We start from the raw sequence: 6,329 nt of genomic DNA, 5'->3' as shown, positions 1-6,329 counted from the left end.
TCGCTTATTATTCCTTCCCACTCATTAGGTATCTCAATACATTGATATTTTATCTTAACCAATTGATGTATATTACTCATGATATGTTAAACTACATAGTCATATCCAGGGGCGGATCCATAGTGGTTCAAGTGGGTTCAATTGAACCCACTTATTCCATTTTTTATTTTTTTTTGTATTTACATATAGAAATTAGTTGTAAATTTGTTTATATAAACAAAATGAACCAATTTTTCACACACTGAATAGTGAGGATAAGTGGTGAATGGGTTTATTTTCACCTCGTGAAGCTGAGTTCAAACCTCCTTTCTAGTTCTTGTAAAATAAGAACATTAATATTCTGAATTTATTAGTTAACTCTTGTCATCACCAGTACTAAGGTTAGTCAAAAAATACAAAAACAGAAAACTTTTAATTCGAGCCCACAAAATTCACTATGGAACATTAAAAAGAGCACACTTAGACTTAGTAGATCAAATTTTGTTTTTGAGAGAAAATATATGCAGAGAGGGAATTTTTTTCAATGTTTTGAAAAATGAAAAACACCTCCTTTTTATAGCCAATTTCAGCAAGAAACGTGTATGTTTAGAAAAATCTGTTCATACTCTTTTTTTTTCAGGAAAGTTAGGTCTTTTGGAAAAAATAACGACTTTTCGGAAGGAATAGGTTCCTTCAAATCATTATTACCATTGCATGCGAATTTAAAAAAAATTCATTCCGCTAAAATTAATTTTGTTATATAACTAACATTCTGAATGAATTTATAAGAGACAAGAAATCGATTAATACGACTTATTCAATTAACAATATTGATTAAATAAGTTTTGTCTAATAAATTTATTAATCAGTTACATCATTTGCTAAATTCAAATCCAAATCCAATTCTGAAGTTGAAGCCAAGACTGAGTGAGCAAGCGAGTGACGACGGCGCGAGGGGGCACCTTCTTCTTAATCCTTTAAGAAGTAAAAATAGTGTTTCGTAATATAAGAACAATAATTTCCTTTCTTCTACCAATATGGGAGAAATGACTTTTCATTTCCACTTTGCAATGACTTTTCATTTTCCTTCCAAAATTGGTTTCCTCACTTTCCATTTTTCTCTTATCTTTTCCCATTCACATTTTACTTAAACCCAACAATCCCCCAAATGAATGGGGAATGTATATTGTGAAAACATATTCATGAATAACTTGTGTGTCTTGTAAGTAAGGGTTAATCACATCTGGATAAGTAGGTTTTCCTTTAAACTTTTCGTAGTGAACATATATTGGATATACTCGATCAATCGGTAGATTTTATATCTCTTAACCGTCGAGCTTTGGTGTATACCTGAACATCATAAGTCACAAAATCAAACCTTCAACTGTTCTTAGTTCTCATTGTTTTGTTCGTTTCAGCCATGAACACATCTCGGCTAGTAAATTCCTAGATAATTGTCCTTATCATATTCTCCTTTAAGCGACGTACACTTCACACTCATATATGTGGTTTATAAATGTGTTATCCTGTGAATACACTATTTGATATTCCCATATCAAATTTACAAACCATTAAAAAGTCCTTATGATTTATCCTGCTTACTGAACATTGTCTTATCATGATAATGAACTATAAAATAAGTTTGACAATGTTGAACCGTTATAAATGACTTTGTTTATCCATCGATGATTTCTCAACTCCTTCTCTAGTTAGATCTTTTATAAGTGGATTCAACACATTATCCTTTGACTTTACATAATCAATTATGATAATTCCACCAAAGATCTAACAGAGTTATGTCTTCATATTATGTGACGAGACTTTCCGTTATACATAACGCTTCCAGCCCTTCAAATTGCAGCTTGACTATCACAGTGTATGCATATAGGGGTCATTGGTTTGGGCCAAAATGAAATATCTTCTAAAGACAAAGACAGAGACAAAGCCAAAGTCGAGGCCGAGCGAGCGACGATGAGGAGTAAAGGAAAGTGGGGGCGCCATCTTCTTAACCCTTTAAGAAGTAAAGAAAGTTTTTCCTAATATAAGGACAACAATTTTCTTTCTTCTACCAATATGAGAGACATGATTTTTCATTTGCACTTCGCAAATGACTTTTTATTTTCTCTCCAAAATTTGTTCACTCACTTTATTATTTTTCTCTTCTCTTTTCCCATTCATATTTTTCTAAAACCCAACAATTTTTATTTTTATGATTGTATTTGAGAGTTATTTAAAATTATTAGTAATTAATAAAATATGTTTATAGTTTTAAATATTCGTTCTGATTCATATGATTTTATCATTTTCTTTTGTACATGCAGATTAAGAAATCATTAAGAAGAAGAATTTTACTAATTCACCTTAAAAATTTCTTGCGAAATTACAAATAAATGTGAACACTTTAAAAAAGAATTAATTACAAGGATAATATATGAAAATTTTAATAAATGCTTTCTTGATTTAGTAAGGTGGACAACTAGTATAAGACAACTAATATGAACACCTATTATGAAACTGAGGAGCAGTACTTAGTTTTATTTTTTATAGTACACAAAATTATGTATTTATTTTCCTTTTTACTTGGTATACATGAAAGTTAGGATAGTACATCTTTATTTATTTATTATTTTTTAATAAGTTTGATTTATTTATGGTTTTCAAAATTTTCATAGTTTTAGTCTTATATATAAGAGTGATAAGTAGCTTGTTAAATTGAAAATATGTGGAGAATTTTCTTTTAAGTAGATAAAAATTTAATAGTGTATATTTTTTGTTAGGAATGTCATCACAAAATAACTTTCTTTTTAAGGATATAATTTTAGAAAATGATAATTATTATTATTGGCAGTCCATGAATATTTGTAACTTAAACCCACTTGAACAAAATTCTAAGTCCGTCACAGATCATATCCAACTTCTTTTACATGTATTCTATTGTTTCATTTCTTTCATAATTCCCACATCAATAAGGGTTGAATGACCTTATATAACTTTATTGGAGCTGGTTCAACCTACCATATTTTTATCACATGGTGTAATTTCTCTCCTGTTTCACAAATTCTGCTCAAGTAACAAAAAACCCTCGTAGCTTTAAGGTGAGTGGAGTTGTTAGATATAAGTGAGATAGAGTAATTTTTCTTTGCCGAATTATCCATTTCTAATGCATTTTTTTACCTCCAAGCCTTCCTCTTCCTCAATATGATATAAAGTGTCTTTCTTAGTCCAATTATCAAATCAAAAATTGGAATTTCCTACTTTACTATCTCCTGTTCTCTACTTCTTGTCTGACTTCTACCATCTTTCTCCATACACGTGAAACACCTTTTAGTCCCTGCAATTACGTGATGGTGTTTTTTTATAGTATTTATTTCACATAAAGGTTCCCATAAAGAATATGTTGATGCACTAAACCTCCACTATAACTTATTGAATAATGTTTTCGTTTCCTCATGTAATGACCTGAGTCCCACGCTACCTTCAGTTTTACGAAAGCATAATTCCCCTGACAACCCAATGCTTCCCTTTTTTAACAAACAATTAATGCATTTAATTTTTTACAACCTTCATCAAAATAATGGATGGCATCAGCATATTGACGTTGACGGTAGGACATGAGTTATCAACACATATCTTCCTCCATATGATAAGAGATTATTCTGCAAACTCATCGATCTATTTGTAATCTTTCTCAAAATTTCTGCATGGCGTGTTTGACACTTCTTCCCATAGTAAAACAGACATTCTAGAAAACTAAATGGGAAAGAACCCATTTCAATGCCCGTGAACTTCCTAATTTTGATGCCTAATGACATGGTGAATTGTAATGACTGAGTTCCGTCGTTATAGAAAAGCCAATGGTAAAAAAAATTGGGTCGAAAAACTTTTTTGTAGTAACTTGGATTTTTTCAACCTAGTCCACATTTGGACAAAATCAAAGTTATTAAAGTCTAGAAAAATCAAATGACAGTTGAGTGATTTAATTATGAATCTGATCACATGAGTAGATAAATAAGATGTTAAGAAACCCGTATGACTTTAAGAAATTGAATTCAGGAAAGTAAAATTCTCGAAATCAATCTTAGCGTGAACGGGTAGTCTCTGAGTGTCGTTGGTTGTAGGTAATGATTGTGATTCTATGTGCGTGTGATGTTTGTTTGTTCTTTGTTCATTATTATTATTATTATTATTATTATTATTATTATTATTATATATATATATATATATATATATATATATATATGCATGTTGTTGCATTATTGATCACACTTGTTGTAAATAAGATAAACGAATGATGAATGTCATGAATCATGACTTGATTGTACGATTTGGAGAATATACTTGTGACTTATCAAATTAATCGGTGTTGCATTTCAACACACTAACTTGGATTGGTTTCCACGTTTTGACATAAATATGAGATCGGTTTCCACGTACTAGCATAAATATTAGATCGGGTACCATGTTCTGGTATGCTAACAGTTTGGATTTGAGTTCCATGAGAGGACCAATGATTTGATATGATTTTGTATCTTGAGAAATGTGAAATTGTATGTTATTCATAAATGATAATGATATTATATATGTTCGGAGTATGCATGATATTATATTGTTGTACTGACTAATGTATATTGCACTTAGTGAGATAGTCGTGTGATCTTACCAATACATTATGGTTGTGTACTGATACCGCACTAGCTCTAATTTTTTTGTGGAGTACAAGGCATCTTTCAGCGGCTATTGACAAACCTCGCTTAGAAGATCAGTGATCGCTAATTGAATTCAAGGGTGAGTCAGTATTTCCGGGCTTCCTTGAGCTCTTAATGTTTATGTTCACATTTCGGGCTTAGATTCTTATGTTTAGCTTGGGTTGTACCCATTTTCCTTTAAACTTTTGGTTCATTATTAGATGTTACGTTGACTTTCAGGTTCTAGGTTATTTTTTGCACATTGATCTTTTGGAAGTTTATAGAAACTTTAATTTTTAGTTACTTAAGCATTTTTTCATGGTTTTAAATTGTTTAATTTGGTTCTAGTAATGATTATTAGTGTGGTGACAATCACGATAGCCTGGGTCATGAAATGAATCATCATGCAAATAAAAGATTTTTTTTCTCTTTTTTTATTAATTGTCCATAAACGTCTTCATTTTTTGAACACCCACATCATTTTTATTATTATGTATCTATCTGAAAATCCAAACATTATGGTATCATCTGCACATGAAATATGGGTGATCTTTGGAGTCTCTTTTGGCATACCATAGCCTCTATACATCCTATTTTCATGTAGCTTGTTCATCCCTCTTGCTAGTATATCAGTCACAATAATAAATAGTATGGGTGATATAGGATTCCCTTGTTTAAGACCTCTAATTAAGGTAAAGAAGTCATGTGATATCCCATTAACTAGTACCGAGTACTAGTTATTTTATATTAGCCTCCAAACCATATCAACAATGATCTATGAATTTCTCAGTTCCTTTACCAGAAAAATCAAGATACTCTATCATACGTTTTTGCCATGTCTAATTGTACAATCACATTATTATCTTTACTTTTTTATTGATATCTTGGATAATTTTTTAGGCCAATAAAATGTTTTCTGTTATAAGTCTCCCTTTTATTAAATGGTTCTTTGATATTGTAAGTGGTAACAACTTTTCATTCTATCATGCACCAATATGGATATGACCTTATTCATAAAAATTCTCAAACAAATTGGTCTTATGTCCAGAAAGCTTTTTACCTTATTTTTTTGGGGGGGATAAGGACCCAAGTCAATGTGGGTAATGAATGTAGTAAGTTGTTGTCCACAAAAACTCCCTAACCATCTCAATAACATCATCTTTTATAGTACTCCTAAATTCGGAGAAAAGAAGACCCGAAAAACCATCTGGGCAGCTTATACTATCTTTATTAAGATCAAATACCAGATCTTCATTTCCTCATAGTTAGATAAGTGTGTCATCTCTTCATTATGATCCGGTGTGATCAATTTAGGTATTATAGTTAGCATACCATAGTTTCCATTGTTGATGTCTACCTTAAATTGATTCTCAAAGAAAACCACCTTCCGACCATATATTCTTGGGGTCTGAATTTGAAGAATTCTCAATTTTTTCCTCCTCCCCTTCACATATGAGCGAAAGAATTTGTGTTTCTGTCCCCGTCACTCAGTGAACCACCTCGTTCACACTTTTGGCTTCAAAAATTGTTCTTTAGTGTGCCATTACTTTTTTTGATTTGCCCCTGTCTTTTTAAGGTCCATCTTATTCTCTGCTTAAGATTGTATTTCTAACTAAACTTCTTTGGATTTTATAGCATCTTCTAGCGTGGCGATTTGTCAAAAAA

This window comes from Solanum lycopersicum, chromosome 4 (assembly GCF_036512215.1).
Source record: "Solanum lycopersicum chromosome 4, SLM_r2.1".
In the NCBI taxonomy this organism is placed as follows: domain Eukaryota; kingdom Viridiplantae; phylum Streptophyta; class Magnoliopsida; order Solanales; family Solanaceae; genus Solanum; species Solanum lycopersicum.
The sequence above is the reverse complement of the archived record's forward strand: the minus strand, read 5'-3'. Positions refer to the sequence as shown.